Source organism: Bubalus kerabau, chromosome 7 (genome assembly GCF_029407905.1).
Source record: "Bubalus kerabau isolate K-KA32 ecotype Philippines breed swamp buffalo chromosome 7, PCC_UOA_SB_1v2, whole genome shotgun sequence".
Taxonomy (NCBI): domain Eukaryota; kingdom Metazoa; phylum Chordata; class Mammalia; order Artiodactyla; family Bovidae; genus Bubalus; species Bubalus kerabau.
Window position 1 is genome coordinate 84,910,932 of NC_073630.1, and position 20,086 is coordinate 84,931,017.

Consider the following 20,086-nt stretch of genomic DNA (forward strand, 5'->3'; position numbering starts at 1 on the left):
TTTTTATTTATTTACTTAAATGCATATTAAGGCACATATTAGGAATTGAATTATTATTTAATGGGTAACTAAAAGGAAAAATATGGCCAACTCATCAAAAAATACCTATCTTTTCTATATTTTTAACATATCTTTAAGAGAATTATCATTAACTGATTGATCTATTGATTGATCTGTCTATTGATCTGGGTGTCAAACATATAAACATATTATATGAGTTTTTGTTTTTTAATTTGAATTCTTTTGACCTCACAGAATGCCACTACCTTTATGCAGCCACTTCTTGTCATAGATCAATTAATGGATTATTAATTCAATCTATTAAGTCATTTCTATGTGACTGGTGCTGGATTGTTCTCCTCATTTTAGATATATTGGTAAAACAGGAAAGATACTCCTCTTCATGGAGCTTGCATGAAAAGAGAGATTTAACTTAAAAAAAAAAAAAAACCACAAATGAGAAAATAATATAAACAGCACTAGTTAAAAAAAATTTGACAAGCAAACAAAAAATGAAGCAGAGTACAAAGCAAAAATACAATTTTAAATAGGAAGATCAGAATTAGATTTATTGGGAAAGTGATATATGAGTGATGACTTAGATCGGTGAAAAAGTATAATCTTACAGATACACAGGGAAGTTAAACTCAAGGCAGAATAAAAAGACAACATAAGTATTTGAAAGGAGGAACATGCTCAGCCCATAGTAAGTGCATCTAGGAGGGCAGTATGGTGACAAAGAATATGCAAGACAATTAGAATATAAAATTGTTGAGAAAGGAAAGTAAAGATCACATTGGACCTTAGAGCACTTCATGTACATTGTATTTTATTTGAGTGAAATGAAGATCGATTATGCAGTTTTGAATTGTGAAATGACATTAGCGCGTCACTTTAAAAAAATTCACTGTGGCTGTTGTGTTGAGAATAGACTACAAGATCCAAAGATGTTATCCATGCGGCCAGTTTAAAGGATAATTTCAGTAATCCCAGCAGGATATAATGGCAACCTAGTACAGTGCTCCAGAAGTGAGGGTGGAAAGAGTGGTCAGAATCTGGTGATCCTTTGAAGGTAGAAGCCACAAGATATGATGTGAGATCAGCTTTGGATGTGAAATAAAGAAGGTGTCAAAAGATTCTACATTTTTTTAAACTAAAAAAATTCAAATATCATGAAAAAGGGGAGAAACTCACAAAAGTTCTGAGATGAGTAAGCAATAATATAATAGGAAAACCTAAGAGTATGTCATCTTGCTTAGAAAGTGAAGAAAGTGTTTCAAGGAGTAGAGTGGGATCAGTTGCATCAAGTGCTACTAACAGGTCAATTAAGGAGAGACGAGAACTGAGAACTGACCACCAGACTTAGCAATGTAGGCCAGTAGTGACCTTGAAAACAGTTTTAATGAGAAGATACAGACATTATCTTGATTGAAATGGATTAAAATGTGTTCTCCTAAAAGATGCTGATGGTTTAACCCCCAGAGTTCCTGAATGTGATTTTATTTGGAAATAGTCTTTGCAGATGATCAAATTAACATGAAGTCACTAGTCATGTCCAACTCTTTGCAACCTCGTGGACTGTAGCCCACCAGGCTCCTCTGTCCATGGGGATTCTTCAGGCAAGAAAGCTGGGGTAGGTTGCCATGCCCTCCTCCAGGAATCTGCCCAACCCAGGGATTAAACCCTGGTCTCCTGCATTGCCAGTGGATTCTTTACCGGCTGACCTACCAGGGAAGCCACTAGAGTCGACCCTAATACAGCATGATTGGGTTCTTATAAAAAGAGGAAATTTGAACACAAAGGCAGACATACATAAAGGAAGATGATGTGAAGACACCAGGAGAATGTTATCTACAAGTCCAGAAACACATGAAGATGCCAGAAGCTAGGAGTAAGTATGAGATAGATGCTCCTTATGGTCCTTAGAAAGAACCAGTCCTGCCACACTTTGATTTTGCAATTCCAGCCCCTAGAACTCTGAGATAATAAATTTCCAGTGGTGGGCCACCCAGGTTACGGTACTTTGTCATGGCAGCCCTAAGACTCTAATACAGAGTGTATGTAATAATGTTTGAGAGAAATTGGAAGCAGAGTACAGTCATATGTGGTAACTATAGATATGGTAACAGAAGATGGAACTTACATTGTCTTTATGCCCTTTAATGCCAGTGTGTCTTTGTATGCTCAATCACTCTGTCATGTCCCACTGTTTGTGACCCCATGGACTATAGCCCTCCAGGCTCTTCTGCCCATGGAATTCTCCAGGCAAAAATACTGGAGTGTGTTGCCATGTTCTCCTCCAGGAATCAAACCTAGCTCTCCTGCATTGCAAGCAGATTCTTTACCATCTAAGCTACCTAGGAAACCCCACTTTTATATAGGTAAAAAGTGAAAATGAAAGTCACTCATTTGTGTCCAACTCTTTGTTACCCTATGGACTACACAGTCTATGGAATTCTCCAGGCCAGAATACTGGAGTGGATAGCTGTTTCCTTCTCCAGGGGATCTTCCCAACCTAGGGATCGAAGCCTAGATTGCAGGAGAAATCTTTACCAGGTGAGCCACAAGGGAAGCCCAAGAATACTGGAGTGGGTAGCTAGATACAAATTATATATATATATATATATATATATATATTCATTTTTAACATATATCTGCAAAATAAGAATTATTACACATTTTACAGGTGGAATACTTCTCAGCACAATCATTCAATTCATTCTCAAACATGTGTTTATTGAGTGGAGACTGTAAACATTTAACTTTGATAAATATGGCAGTGGAGAGTGGGAGTTATAGAGCATGTTATCAGGCTCTCAGCCACTAGTGAACTTTTGCTACATTTTCCTATTTACAGCTTTTTCTAAAATAAGCCTCTGCTTGATGTCACCACCTAACCCCTGCCTGCCCAACCCCCCCAGTTCTCAACTCTGACTCCATCTTATGCCTTTCCTCCCCTCACTCATTCTGTTTCACGTTCTTGATCACCTTTGAAGCATCAGGCTTTTTGCCTTTGAAGAAGTCTCTGCCTATGATGTTCTCACTCCAGGTTCCCTACAACTCCCTCCCTCCCCTCCTTCAGGCCTTTACTCAAGGAGCATCTCTCAGTAAGAACCTTCCTTGTCAGACCTTTCCTAAAATTTTTACTGTCCTCCTCCCTACTATGGAAATATAAGAAGGTAGAGAGAGCAGAAATATAACAGATCAGTAGTAGAAGACTCTTTGTAAAAGACAGAAGTATACAGAAAAAATATATAAATAGAATAATAAATAGCTAGATATAATAAATAAATTGTATATATACATACCCATGTATATACGTAGATGACAACAGATAGATAATGTAATCAAAACACTTACACTGACATCAGAAACTAGGAAATTGGGCTTCCCTGGTGACTCAGTGGTAAAGAATCCGCCTGCCAAAAAAGCAGGAGACATGCGTTCAATCCCTGGGTTGAGAAGATACCCTGGAGAAAGATATGGCAACCGAGTCCAGTATTCTTGCCTGGAAAATCCCATGGACAGAAAAACCTAGTGGGTTACAATCTGTGGGGTCACAAAAGAGTAGCACGTGACAGCAACTTTTTAGTCAGAAAACTAGAAATTAGATTTTTTTTTTTCTGATCCTTAGAGTGAATTTACAAAGATCTTCTATATATTAGACCACAAAGGAAATCTCAGTGAATTTGTTTCTCCCTGCCAGATTCTGTACCAAAGACACTGCAGAGGAGTGGGTCCAGGTACAAGAAATGGGAACAGGCAGGCAGCACTTTGGGAACCACAACTACAGCAACTCCCTTGTTACTGTGATTTGAGGAGAGAACATGCCCTGACCAGGCTGCTCAGTGACCTGCCTGCAGCTCCCTACCCTCAAGTCACCCACACCAGCAGATCAAGGCTGTAAACAGTGAAGGAAGTCTTCATTAAAGTATTAAAACTTCTTAAAAAAATAAAAAAGACTAATTAGGCAGAAAGTAATTACTATTCATCTCCTATTTTTGCAGCTTTAGACTTGAAGATCTGAGTTAGAATAGCTAAAAAAAAAAAAAAAAAGGAAATTCTTAGAAATTCAGTTTAACAGCCACTGCCTTGCAATTTCAGGTAATTTCCCTTTAGCCAACTTTGGTGAGGCAAAATTACTTACAGAATTCTACCGCTTCCTTCTCCCATCAGTTCAGTTCAGTCGCTCAGTCGTGTCCGACTCTTTGCGACCCCATGAATCGCAGCACGCCAGGCCTCCCTGTCCATCACCAACTCCCGGAGTTCACTCAGACTCACGTTCATCGAGTCAGTGATGCCATCCAGCCATCTCATCCTCTGTCGTCCCCTTCTCCTCCTGCCCCCAATCCCTCCCAGCATCAGAGTCTTTTCCAATGAGTCAACTCTTCACATGAGGTGGCCAAAGTACTGGAGTTTCAGCTTTAGCATCATTCCTTCCAAAGAAATCCCAGGGCTCATCTCCTTCAGAATGGACTGGTTGGATCTCCTTGCAGTCCAAGGGACTCTCAAGAGTCTTCTCCAACACCACAGTTCAAAAGCATCAATTCTTCGGCGCTCAGCCTTCTTCACAGTCCAGCTCTCACATCCATACATGACCACAGGAAAAACCATAGCCTTGACTAGACAGACCTTTGCTGGCAAAGTAATGTCTCTCCTTTGAATGTGCTATCTAGGTTGGTCATAACTTTCCTTCCAAGGAGTAAGCGTCTTTTAATTTCATGGCTGCAGTCACCATCTGCAGTGATTTTGGAGCCCCAAAAAATAAAGTCTGACACTGTTTCCCCATCTATTTCCCGTGAAGTGATGGGACCGTCCATAGCACCCTTCAAAAACCTCATCTATTGCCTTTTAAAAGGAAAAGAAATAGATTAGTAAAAAATATTTTTGGCAAGCCTAAGCATTTACAAATGTGCAACACATACACCACCAGAGGGAGAAATTTGTCTTAATTAGCACTGTCACTCATCAAACACAGAGCAAATTGCTGAAAAACTGATTATCTGGAAGGAAAAAAAAAAAAAAAAAAAACCCTAAATTTCATTACCACATATAGCTTTTGTTGGAAACACTAAGTTTCAATTAAAGCTGCTATTTATAGGTATATTAGTGACTCTGGGTATGATGAAATTGTTTTCTTCTTACAGTAGAATATAATTTGTATATAAAGATAGTGGGTTTTAATACCATTGTATATTTTTTGTACTGAAGACTTGATTCTTGCTATTACTCAAGAGACCATGTGATGAGCAGGCTGAACACATTTTGAGGCCATATTACTGAATGGTGGTCAGAGTTTTTGTCCCTTAAGTTTTTCTGTGTTATTTTGGTCCTTTATCTCTGTCATCAATTCTAGCCAGCATTTTCTTGTCCTTCTCCCTAGGCATTAAGCTAAATGCAGAATAGGCATTTTAACCAAGAATCAAATTTAGAAGGAACTAAAATCACATCTGCCCTATTATCTAATCCATATTGGTCTAGGTTAACCACAAAGAGATTTGTGAGTCAGCTTTTGGAATTTATCCACTAAATTTTAAAAAAATGATGTGGAAAGTTAATCAGTATTATATTTATTAGCATAATATAATTTTGCATGTTCCTTAATACTTCTAGTGTATTAATGGCTCAGGGTATGATGAAATTGTTTTATTCTTACAGTAGAATATAATTTGTGTTTAAAGATAATGGGTTTGATACTTTTGTATATTTTTTTGTACTGAAGACTTGAAAGAATGGAAAGAATGTAATATTTTATTCTTTTCTAAGAATATGTGCTGCTCACATAAATTTGTATAAATAAATATGAATGGGCTGAAGGGAAATATTTGGATAATAATTTTCCATTGAATGAGAATTCTCAGAAAGAATTTACCTTATATCTATGAGTTTTAAATCAAACAAACCACTTAGCTTTCCTGATTTATGGAAACACACTGTTGAACTGAATTCATACTTTATAAAAAAATACAAATTCTCATTGTCTCAAAAATGAGGAGCTAGGTTAGTTCCTTAAACTCCAGTTATGTGCTAAGCACTGTTTTAAGTGCTAGAGATTAGAGAAGTACAATAGAATCCCTGTTCTTACAGAGCATATATTCAAATAGCAGAAGTAGAAAGTAAATAGGCAAACAAATAAATATATAAGAATATTATTTATAATTACTATGAAGAAAATTAAGTAAGATATGGTAGAGGGTTACTAGGGGTTGGTCATTCAAAGAATTGATTTGAGTTAGGATGAGGGCAGAAGACCTGTGAGAGAGAATTATGTTTGAATTCACACCTCTGTGATAGGAAGGAAGAAAGAAAAGAGCTGTGAAAAATGTACTTCAAATAAACAAACAGAAGAGGAAAAGCGAAACAACTTAATTAGTACAAATTTAGAGCAACTCAAGTCAGGACTCTTAAGGAGTAACTGCAGCCTAGTCAAAGTGGAATGCTGAAAACACAAGCTGGAGACATTTGCATATTTGACTCATAAAGAAATATTACTAAATATCTGGGATGTATTTTTTATGCCCCAGGTTTTAGACATATAAGAGTCTATGGTTTCTAAGTGTACCCCAAGGGGCAATAAAGCAATGAAACCAACAGGCCCCAAAGTAGTGTAAATACAGACTGACTTTAACAAATTTTATAATACCTAGGAAAGTTCAAAAGAAAAAAAAAAAGGAAAAGAAAATATGAGCTGGGAATTAGAGCCAGGAAAAGGATAAGATAGACGTGAAATATGCATTTTCAAGAGTCAAGCAATTATAACATAATTTGAGAGATTCCTGGGAGATCAGAGCTAAATCTAGAGAATAATCTTTATCTTTGCAGGTTTATTCAGGTTGGAGGTTATTTTCTGTCCAACAATAATTTAAAAAAAAAGTATCCTTTGAGATTTTAAAACTCTTCACTTTATGAGATTTCTGTGTCACTATTCTGGGTTTCTTGTTTTGAAAGAGATCAGGATAATTGCCTCCCTCACAGAAAAGAAAGAAAAATAATGAAGAGAAAAGATATATTAGAAGTAATGAAAACTGGGAAGGAGAACTCTAATAAGCAGACAAGTAAACAAAGTAATACAGGTAATAGTTAAAATTGTTTCTTCCAATTTTGAAGCCAAAGGAGAAAAGCACAAGATTAAAATATATTCTGTTCTATGTTTGCATTTTCAGAAAGAAGGAAGAACTACAGTTCTTTGAGAAATGCAAAAATTTTCAAGCACCAAAGTCTAAAATAAATTCCTTACTTCTTCAATTTCTTAAGCAATACTACAAAAATGCACAGTCAAATCAATCATTCAATATTTTTAGCAAAAAAGATGAAATACTTCATATGATTCATCATATAATATTCTTTTGTATATGGTTCTTTTTATAATATTTTTATAACAGCCAATGATATAAAAGTAAAACATATGAAAGGTATCCTTTTGTAAAGCTAAAATATAATACCTAATAACATTTGGCTTTCTAATTATCAGGATTTATTCAAGGAAAATGCAAAGAGTCTAAACATGGCACATCTTTCAGAAATTTTTCCTAAATTCCTTTCTCAGGTGGGTTTTTGATAGGAACTTAAGAGAAAATACTTCATGAGATCTTTTAAAAGGACTTGATGCATGATATTTTACATGTTACAATGCCATTCTCCCAAATCTTCCCACCCTCTCCCTCTCTCTCAGAGTCCATAAGACTGTTCTATACATCAGTGTCTCTTTTGCTGTCTCGTACACAGGGTTATTGCTACCATCTTTCTAAATTCCATATATATGCGTTAGTATACTGTATTGGTGTTTTTCTTTCTGGCTTACTTCACTCTGTATAATAGGCTCCAGTTTCATCCACCTCATTAGAACTGACTCAAATGTATTCTTTTTAATGGCTGAGTAATACTCCATTGCGTATATGTACCACTGCTTTCTTATCCATTCATCTGCTGATGGACATCTAGGTTGCGAGTTGCCAGTCCAGGTTCGATGCACGATACTGGATGCTTGGGGCTGGTGCACTGGGACGACCCAGAGGGATGGAATGGGGAGGGAGGAGGGAGGAAGGTTCAGGATGGGGAACACATGTATACCTGTGGCGGATGCATTAGGATAATTGGCAAAACTAATACAATTATGTAAAGTTTAAAAATAAAATAAAATTAAAAATAATAATAATAATAATTTTAAAAAAAAAAGGACTTCAGTTGTTAACATTTTTAGGTAGAGACTGAAGTTGCAAAAAAAAGCTGCATAAGCATTATGTAAATGTGTAATAAAATAGACATTCTTTTGTGAAAAGTTAAGAACCTAAGCAAAACCCCCAGTTATTGATTTTAGGTTAGTCGGTTTTGTTTATATTTATTGTTAATGGCTTTTTCTTTCTATATTTAAAACAAAACATTAGAAATTTATTTGGGTGCATGGTATAAGGCAAGCTTTTTTTATTTTAATTTTTCTTTTTTTAATGGCTCTTCTGGGTCTTCATTTCTTTGCTCTGGCTTTCTTTAGTTATGGTGAGCAGGGGCTACTCTGTTGCCGTGGGCAGGCCTTTCATTGCGGTGGCTTCTCTTGTTGTGGAGTTCGGGCTCCAGGTATGTGGGCTCAGTAGTTGTGATTCAAAGGCTCTAGAGCGCGGACTCAGTAGTTGTGGTGTACGGGTTTAGCTGCCCCATGGCATGTGGGATCCTCACAGACCAGGGATAAAATCTGTCACCTTCATTGGCAGGTGGACTCCCAACCACTGGACCACCAGGAAAGTCCCAAGGTAGGCTTTTAACATAAAGTATTTGGTACCTCCACTTAAAACAGTGATGAGCATGGTATATTTTTATGACTAATGTACTCTCAAATTGGGCGTCTCTAATACTAATCTATTTAAGAGTCATATACCAATTTCCAAGGCATCCTAAATTTGCCTTCTTTTTAAACTCTTCTTATCTGTTGTTGTTTTTCTGTTTTACATGACATATCAGTGTTAATTCAATCTTTTGTAGGTTTATCTTCTTTGAAAGCTGCTATTGATCTTAGTCTTACGTGAGTGATTTTTTTTTTTTCCTTTGGCTGTCTCTGTTCTCTGAACATAGGAAGCAGAAGATGGTACAGGGCACTCTGAAAGAAAGTTCCAAGAATGTTGCAGAACACTAGGGAAATCCATCTGAGCTCAGTAAGGGAAATATTGGGCAGGTATCAAAGGAGATACCTTTAAAAAGGTGACAAAACTAATGGCAGCCAAAAGATAATCAAAATGTGTCCCAAGTAAAGACAGCTAACATATCATGTAAACAAATGTAGTTGCATTATCTATGGATCCTTTTTGGAAGCCAGGAAATGCAGTAGATTATTTTCCATATCATGGGTAGCCTTTCTAACAGGACTTTTCATTGGATATTTTACAAAAGAAATTGTGAAAAATATGCTAAGGTAAGTAAAGTTAAATGTATTTCTTTACAGCAAGATGGTTCAGTCTCTGAAATGCCAGTACACTGTTGAAATCTCCAACAGGAGAAATATGAAATGTGGCTTTTCCCAAATAGGTATACAATGTTCTCATGTGACATCCATTAATCTCACAGAATTATGCTTCTGGAATTGTTTCATGGAAAAGCACTTGGGGAATTTTCTTTCAAATGTGAATTATCTTTCTGCTGGCTTTCTCTTGTATGTCAGCTAGTTGTTATTAGTGATTCCTAGAGTCCAGAGAGGTTTTCCATTCAGCTGTTTGTCATTCAGTTGACTGAATAAAGAAATTGAGGTTTTTTGTGTGTATATAAAGGCTTGCATGAATATCAGGGAGTGGTCTGAAATGGATCAAGAGACAAGAAAATAACCTCTTTCCTGATTTCTGATTCAGCATACACTAGACGCTGAAGACTACCCTTTTCTTGTCTTTGAATGATAAGAGTTATCTCTTTCCCCTCTAGACATTTTAGTTTGCTGTAGTTTATACCATATCACTCACTTGTTTTATGCATTAATAACAAATATCTAATTTTTTCCTTAAATTCAGACTATGACAGCAATTACTTTGGTGGAAGTTATATTGGTGATTTCAAGAGCCACAGTTTTATTCTGTGGTTCCAAAACTTGATTTTAAGTGCACCCCCCATTTTCCTATCTTTCTAATCCAAAAGAATGTTGCATAATGGGTGAGGCTCAATTCATAGAAATAGCTGCAGATAGTTTTACATATTTGACTAACTTCTAGATTATGATATTTTTCTTATCAATATTGTAAGTAGAAATGTGACTAATTTGTTTCATTGAGTTAGCCAAGCCACTTAAAATTTATCATTTAACTTCTTAAATCATCCTGCATCCAGAAGTAACCATTTTCTCCCATGATACATGACATTTTACCAAATCATGAATATTTATATCTTCTCTATTTTGTGCTATTTTAAATGAATATATTCTGATGAACCAACACAATAATGAAAAATATTGATAATTGGATGTGCCTTGGATTTTTTCCCTTCAACTACTTAAAGATTTATATAAATCAGTATTTTCTCTATCATTTCTAAACTGAAAAATTTTTATATTCAGAGTAAAAGGCTCACAGTCACTTCCACCTTTAACTGACACTACTCCTTGAAACATGGTTGATTCATTAATATGTGTATTTTTCAGGAAGTACAATTTTATTTCAACCCAGTTTTTCTGAGATATTTCAACAAAGTCCTTCTGAGAACACAAGTCTCTCTAAAACAGAACATATGTTCCATTTTACAGCCTGTCTCACTTCCTTGGTGATCGTGTAGATTTATTTCCTTCCAAGTTGGCTAAGATGTTTTCCAAATAGTTTCATAGATATATAGAATGTTTCAAAAGTTTTATAGTAAAAAGTATTACAAATGTGTGTATATATGAATGGATTACATGTGATTAAAAGATATTTTAAAAAATATGATGTTCTCGGAGAGTGGGTAGAATCTCATTTTCAGATATTGGTTAGTATCCAGACACATTTGAAACAAGCATTATTCTTGCTTGAAGTCATAGCTTGAAATAGTAAAATACTAGAATTTAAAAGAATTGGTTCTCAAGGGTGGTAAAGGAGCATAAATAGACAAAAAGCAGGTCAAATAAATGAGTTTAGAAACAATAAGTGTCTTAAGTCAGTGATTTACTTCTTTTTGTATCCATATTACTCTCATAACTTAGTTCAGTGCCTGCATGTGTGCTAAGTCACTTCAGTCATGTTGACTCTTTACAACTCTATAGACTGTAGCCTACCAGGCTTCACTGTCTATGGGATTTTCCAGGCAAAAATACAGGAGAGGGTTGCCAATCTCTCCTCTAGGGGGTCCTCCTGACCCAGGGATCAAACCAGCATCTCTTATGTCTCCTGCATTGATAGGTGACTTCTTTACTACTAATGTCACCTATGCTAAGTCACTTCAGTCGTTTCTGACTCTGTGCGACCCCATAGACGGCAGCCCACCAGGCTCCCCCGTCCCTGGGATTCTCCAGGCAAGAACACTGGAGTGGGTTGCCATTTCCTTCTCCAATGCATGAAAGTGAAAAGTGAAAGTGAAGTCGCTCAGTTGTGTCCTACTCTCAGTGACCCCATGGATTGCAGCCTAACAAGGCTCCTCCGTCTATGGGATTTTCCAAGCAAGAGTACTGGAGTGGGGTGCCAACGTCACCTAGGAAGCCCAACTTAGTTCGGCAATAAATACTTATTGAGTAAATGATTAAATAAATGAATAATACATCAAGAATATGGTTTGAGCTATGCAGGCCCACTTACATGCAGGTTTTTTCAATAAATATACAGTCTACCCTCTGATTGTACAAACTTCACATCCTATACTATGTTTATGCCCCTGGTTGGTTGAACTTTCAGATTTGAAGCCCCAGGGTACAGACTGCTGACCTTGGGACTTCAACATCCACAGATTTTAGTATCTGTGGTGGGGTCAGGAACCAATCAATCCCCTCAGAAACTGAGGGGTGACTGCATAGTAAGAGAGAGAACCTCACACCCTTGAAGATGACCCCATTAAAAAACTCTGCATGGGAGTTTCCCTGTAGCTCAGTGGTAAAGAATCCACCTACCAATGTAGTAGACACTGATTCAAATGCTGATCTGGGAAGATACCACAGGCCTCGGAGCAACTAAGCTCACAGGCCCTACAGCCAGTGCTCTGCAACAAGAGAAGCCGCCACAATGAGAAACCTGCACACTACAATGGAGAGTTGCCCCTGCTGCAACTAGAGAAAAATCCAGGCAGCAACAGAGACCCAGCACAGCCAAAAATAAAAAAATAAATTTTTTTAAAAATCAATATGAAAAACAATTCAGATTTATCCATTTCTTAAGAAAAAATGTATTAAAAATAATACTGAAAGTTTGCCCTATGTGTGGCAATGTACACGGATCGGTTTAGTGCATACCAGGTTGTATAAGAATATTTTTGCCCTCTATATTCCTAATCTAGCTTTATAGATCCCAAAGGAAACCACACATACACATATTATTACTTTCTTGCATGAAAATGTCTCTTCAAGAAGTATATATTGATAAGAATCTTAAGTATCAACTCTGTCCTTAGAGTAAATGACAATAAGCTAACAATTTGACAACTTCAAAAAATGCAAAGTGGATAAAAAAAAATCCATCTAAACTAAAGTTGAAATGAAACCTATCAGGGTCCTTGTGATGCATAAAAGTGTATGTGTAGCCAAGCATTATCTTGACTCTCAGGATATGAGCAAAACTTGTGATTTGTGATTACTACTTCTGTCTGCAGAATATAAATCCAGAGCATATTCTCATTGACAGGGCAGAACTAAAGCAACACAGGAGATTCATTAGATTCCCAAAGTCCATCCCCTTGTACCCTGAAATTCTCAAAAATCTTTTGGGGAACTTCTGAGGTTAGTTTCTATTACGTTCACCTTAGGGATTTTGATACTTGTATCACCATTACTGCTAGATGCTGCATGGAAATTATGGTTGATTTTTTATCAGATAATAATGCCATTTTCATGAATTTTATGGGTTCTAGATACTATTTATTGCCTCTTAATAGTATTTGTAATGGAAGTGCTGAAGGGACTGTGACACATTGGTTAAAGGGATAACAGAAAAAAGCCACATGATGACCAGTGTTTCTGATAGGTAGGTCAATCTCTGACAGCTGCTGTGATGAGAAAGGCCCGACTCTGGGAAAGGATGTATATAACTTCTCTTCATTGGCCTTCAGTAAAAATAACTGTACACAGTCCTACATAAAAATTTCTAATTGACAGTTTAGATGTAACTTACATAATCAGGGTGCTGGATCTTAAGTGCTGATACTTTGTATAAAGCAATAGTTGCATTTTACTCAATGTAGCTTCGCAATATAATTATTTCATATTTTAATAACAAAATATTTCATTAATCAGGTACATGTATGTTTTCATGATTTTTTTAATATATCTTAATTCAGCATAAATAATACACATGAAATTTGGGGGATAATGTAAAAAGTACATTTAAATTTTTAATAAATTATAACATTTCCCTCCTAGAGAGTTGACAAGGACTAGACAGTTGACAAGGACTTGCAAATTCACAAGAATGTCCAAAAGGGATTTGTTCATATACCTTTGCCAAAAGGCACTGGATCAGAGTTTTGAAACATTTTTCAAGATATTAGGTGAAAAAATGCTATATAAGGAATTTCCTGATAGGCCAGTGGTTGGGACTCTGAGCTTCCACTGAGGAGCCCAGGTTCAATCCCTGGTTGAAGAGCTAAGATCCCATAAGCCACTCAGCATGGTCCAAAAATAAGTAAATGAAATTTTAAAATGCTGTATATTTTTAAATGTTTATCTCAAGATGAGTGAGAATCTTTTCACACTGTATTGAACTTTATAATTATTTCTAGTCACAACTTTTTAATGCCATTTGGATAATTTTCTATTATTTCTATGTTATTAATGTTTTGTAACAGCTAAAAAACTAGAAATTACTCAGCCTATCTTTTCTATATGAATGCTTTCTGCTGAAGAGACAAAAAATAAAATCATCATCAACAAAAACACACAGAGAAACAACTAACTTCCCTTGAGGCAGAAGCTAAGAGGACAGTGGTTTGAGAATCAAATCTCAGAAGCAAAGTACTATCAAGGGAGTAAATAAACAGAATGCTTGTAGAAGCATTAGAATATGCTGGTAGTTTTATTTATTTTTTCACTCATGAACTCTATCAGTAAGAGGTTTGGGGGTTTGTGTTTGTTTCTTGGGCTTTTTCTTTCTTTTTTTTTTTTTTTTTTCGAGAAGCTCATGTGTTCTTTATTCAAAGCTTAAAATGTAGCACAATTCACTTTTGCAAAAATTCATTGGTACAAAATATTTTTTTTTAAAGTTGATTTTTAAATTCATTACAACAAACTCTTCTTACAGTACTTTGCAAATTCAGAATTTCAAATTGCATTTTCTTTTTCTATGTTGTCCATAGTATTCAAGGTTCCTGAAGCTAAGGGGATTAGAAAGGAAAAAATGTAGATAAATGTTTTCACTCCAGAAAAACTGCACAAGATGTATAATTACTAAAATCTAGGGATCTTAATGTTTACTCTACCCTGTTCTCCATCTTCAAGTTGAAATATTGAATAAATATTTTATAAGAGCTCAAGGGAAATTAATATAATCTGCCTATTGACAAGTAATGAATTATGATAAACATCTTCAAAGGGACATTTGAAAAACACTGATATCAACACTGATATGAGAGTGCCAGGCTGCATCAGCACAGGAGCAGCCAACAGGAGCTACCCCACATCCAAGGTCAGTGTGGCGGCCAAGAGGAACTACCCCATGCCCAGGGCAGGGGAGGCAGCCGAGAGGAGCTACCCGATGTCCGAGGTAGGGGCAGCGGCCGAGAGGAGCTGCCCCACGTCCAAGGAGCTGCAGCTGTGCTGGCGCAAGAGGGCCCAGAGAAGCTACTCCATGTTCAAGGTCAGAAGGGGTGATCTCGTCCAAGGTAAGGAGCAGTGGTGTGCTTTGCTGGAGCAGCCGTGAAGAGATACACCACGTTCAAGGTAAGAGAAACCCAAGTAAGATGGTAGGTGTTGTGAGAGGGCATAAGAGGGCAGATACACTGAAACCATTTTCATAGAAAACTAGCCAATCTGATCATAGGGACTACAGCCTTGTTTAACTCAATGAAACTAAGCCATGCCCTGTGGGGCCACCCAAGACGGGTGGGTCATGGTGGAGAGGTCTGAAAGAATGTGATCCACTGGAGAAGGGAATGGCAAACCACTTCAGTATTCTTGCCTTGAGAACCCTGTGAACAGTATGAAAAGGCAAAATGATAGGATACTGAAAGGGGAACTCCCCAGGTCGGTAGGTGCCCAATATGCTACTGGAGATCAGTGGAGAAATAACTCCAGAAAGAATGAAAGGATGGAGCAAAAGCAAAAACAACACCTAGTTGTGGATGTGACTGGTGATAGAAGCAAGGTCCAATGCTGTAAAGAGGAATACTGTATAGGAACCTGGAATGTCAGGTCCATGAATCAAGGCAAATTGGAAGTGATCAAACAGGAGACAGCAAGAGTGAACGTCAACATTCTAGGAATCAGCAAACTAAACTGGACTGGAATGGGTGAATTTAACTCAGATGACCATTACATCTACTACTGTGGGCAGGAATCCCTTAGAAGAAACAAAGTAGCCATCACGATCAACAAAAGAGTCCAAAATGCAGTACTTGGATGCAATCTCAAAAACGACAGAATGATCTCTGTTCATTTCCAAGGCAAACCATTCAATATCACAGTAATCCAAGCCTATGCCCCAACCATTAATGCTGAAGAAGCTGAAGCTGAACAGTTATATGAAGACCTAGAAGACCTTTTAGAACTAACACCCAAAAAAGATGTCCTTTTCATTAGAGAGGACTGGAATGCAAAAGTAGGAAGTCAAGAAACACCTGGAGTAACAGGCAAATTTGACTTTGGAATACAGAATGAAGCAGGGCAAAGACTAATAGAGTTGTTGCCAAGAGAAACACTGGTCATAGCAAACACCCTCTTCCAATAACGCAAGAAAGACTCTGCACATGGACATCACCAGATGGTCAACACCGAAATCAGATTGATTATATTCTTTGCAGCCAAAGGTGGAGAAGCACTATACAGTCAGGAAAAGCAAGACCGGAAGCTGACTGTGGCTCAGATCATGAACTCCTTATTGCCAAATACAGACTGAAATTGAAGAAAGTGGGGAAAACCACTAGACCATTCAGGTATGACCTAAATCAAATCCCTTATGATTATGCAGTGGAAATGATAAATAGATTTAAGGGACTAGATCTGATAGACAGAGTGCCTGATGAGCTATGGACAGAGATTTGTGACATTGTACAAGAGACAGGGATCAAGACCATTCCCATGGAAAAGAAATGCAAAAAAGCAAAATGGCTGTCTGAGGAGGCCTTACAAATAGCTGTGAAATGAAGAGAAGTGAAAAGCAAAGGAGAAAAGGAAAGATATAAGCATCTGAATGCAGAGTTACAAAGAATAGCAAAGAGAGATAAGAAAGCCTTCCTCAGCGATCAATGCAAAGAAATCGAGGAAAACAACAGAATGGAAAAGACTAGAGATCTCTTCAAGAAAATTAGAGATACCAAGGGAGAGAAAAGGACAGAAATAGTATGGACCTAACAGAAGCAGAAGATATTAAGAAGATGTGGCAAGAATACACAGACGAACTGTACAAAAAAGAGCTTCACGACCCAGATAATCACAATGGTGTGATCACTCACCTAGAGCCAGACATCCTGGAATGTGAAGTCAAGTGGGCCTTAGAAAGCATCACTACGAACAAAGCTAGTGGAGGTCATGGAATTCCAGTTGAGCTATTTCAAATCCTGAAACATGATGCTGTGAAAGTGCTGCACTCAATATGCCAGCAAATTTGGAAAACTCAGCAGTCGCCATAGGACTGGAAAAGGTCAGTTTTCATTCCAATCCCAAAGAAAGGCAATGCCAAAGAATGCTCAAACTACCACACAATTGCACTCATCTCACACGCTAGTAAAGTAATGCTCAAAATTCTCCAAGCCAGGCTTCAACAGTACATGAACTGTGAAGTTCCAGATGTTCAAGCTGGTTTTAGAAAAGCAGAGGAACCAGACAAAGATCAAATTGCCAACATCCACTGGATCATGGAAAAAGCAAGAGAGTTCCAGGGAAACCTCTATTTCTGCTTTATTGACTATGCCAAAGCCTTTGACTGTGTGGATCACAATAAACTGTGGAAAATTCTTCATGAGATGCGAACACCAGACCACCTGACCTGCCTCTTGAGAAACCTATATGCAGGTCAGGAAGCAACAGTTAGAACTGGACATGGAACAACAGACTGGTTCCAAATAGGAAAAGGAGTCCATCAAGGCTGTATATTGTCACGCTGCTTATTTAACTTATATGCAGAGTACATCATGAGAAGCACTGGGCTGGAAGAAGCATAAGCTGGAATCAAGACTGATGAGAGAAATATCAATTCCCTCAGATATGCAGATGACACCACCCTTATGGCAGAAAGTGAAGAGGAACTAAAAAGCCTCTTGATGAAAGTAAAAGAGGAGAGTGAAAAAGTGGGCTTAAAGCTCAACATTCAGAGAACTAAGATCATGGCATCTGGTCCCATCACTTCATGGGAAATAGATGGGGAAACAGTGGAAACAGTGTCAGACTTTATTTTTCTGGGCTCCAAAATCACTGCAGATGGTGATTGCAACCATGAAATTAAAAGACGCTTACTCCTTGGAAGGAAAGTTATGACCAACCTAGATAACATAGTAAAAAGCAGAGACATTACTTTGCCAATAAAGGTCCATCTAGTCAAGGCTATGGTTTTCCCAGTGGTCATGTATGGATATGAGAGTTGGACTGTGAAGAAAGCTGAGTGCCGAAGAATTGATGCTTTTGAATTGTGGTGTTGGAGAAGACTCTTGAGAGTCCCTTGGACTGCCAGGAGATCCAACTAGTCCATTATAAAGGAGATGAGTCCTGGGTGTTGTTTGGAAGGACTGATGCTAAAGCTGAAACTCCAGTACTTTGGCCACCTCATGTGGAGATTTGACTCTTTGGAAAAGACCCTGATGCTGGGAGGGATTGGGGGCAGGAGGAGAAGGTGATGACAGAGGATGAGATGGCTGGATGGCATCACTGACTCGATGGACAGGAGTTTGGGTTAACTCCGGGAGTTGGTGATGGACAGAGAGGCCTGGCGTGCTGCAATTCATAGGGTCACAAAGAGTCTGACACGACAGAGTGACTGAACTGAACTGACTGATATGAACACACAAGAAACTACAGAACAGAGTTTTGAACATTGGGATAAAACAACTGTGTCTATAATCTCAGAATATTCTCCCAGCAGTGTAAGGAGTATGAAGATAAGTACTAAGGATAAACATCCCAGAAGAAGTTATACAGTAGCTCAGGCAATAAAAATGTTGGTGAAGATTCTAAAGTATTAAAGCTAAACATAGAATAATGAGGGCATATTAAATGTTTAAAGATAGAATTAATATTTTGTATTTGAAGGGCTGTTGAATGATGGTTCTTAAGGAAAAGGGAAATATCGTTGAAGACATTGATGCCATTCTGGGATAAACTTTTAGGTGGTTTTGAAACAGGACTGAGACAGATGTCCCTGGAAAAGGAGGAGTATTTTCTGTTGTGTTTTCCTGAAGTTAGAGAGAAATTATGAAATTAGGCTTGTTCAAGTTTCCTGTGAGACATCAAGGTGAGTTTATTAAGTCAGATTCTTGGAAATCAAGAGAGTTCTTACCAGGAGCTATACATTTTCAAATAATAATCAAATTCATGTTATGGGACTAGGTATGATCACTCAAGGAGACAATGTAATATACGAAAAAGAAGAGCCAAGGATTGAGCCCCTTAGAGGAATATTGACATTTTGAATGCAGACAGAAAGATTCAAAAACAGACCTATCTGTTGGAAATTTCTCTCTGATACAAGAGAAAAACCAGGTGATTGTGGTATGACACAGGCCAAATGAAGAGAATTTTTAAAGGATGGTATTAACAACTGAAAGCAACATAATGCATCTGGAAATTTAATTAGGATAATTTTTGCAAAAATGATGGAAATCTAGAAATTTCATCAAATGAAAACCAGAAAAAAAAAAAGAAAATTAAAGAGTCCTTCATCTCTCTGTAAGTAAACAAAGAAGTTCGTTAAATAAACATTTAAAAAATGAAAAGCCTGAAGATTTCTAAAATGAGCAGCCACCAATTATTCCTCATGTCTGTTCACTTGCTAACTGAGGAAGTTTCAGGGAGCTAAGTCCTCCAAAAAAAGGCTGATGTGTAGAACACAAACCCTCTGCAAAAAGCTTACAGATGCCTCTGTAAAAAGCTAGCCGGTAAAGAGATGTTCAACCCACAAAGGGCTCATATAATCAAATATAAAAAAATTTGCAGAGTATCTAGTGAATTGATGAAATGCTTACAATACATGACGTTAAGATATGAGAGTTAAAACAAACAAAATAAAACCTCATTATATTTATAGTTATTTGCTTGTATATGTATTCATAACAAATGTTAATTGTCATCTCCTCTGAGTGGTAGGCCGATGCACAATTTTGAGTCTTTGCTGATTTCTTTATTTTGAAACTTTTTAACCATGCATTTAAACATTCAGGAAAATGTTTCAAGAAAAGTCTGCTCACAAAAGCCCATGAAACAAAGAACACAAATTTGAGTGCTTTTGCACATTCAGTCAGATTCTTTGTGACCCTATGGACAGTAGCCTGCCAGACTTCTCTGTCCATGGAATTTTCCAGGCAAGAATACTGGAGTGGGTTGCCTTACCCTCCTCCAGGGGGATCTTCCTGAGCCAAGGATTGAACCTGGGTCTCCTGCATTGCAGGCAGATTCTTTACCACTGAGCCACTAGGGAAGCCCCTTGAATACTGTTAGTTGACTTGTATTCCAAATTTGAAGACAGCAGTTGCCACAGGTATTGGGAATTAGGTGGTCTGGGGAGGATCTCTGGAACCCACAACTTGTGAAATGAAGAATCGATTTGAGGAACAAGGCCAATGTTCATGTTCATAAATGATCTGA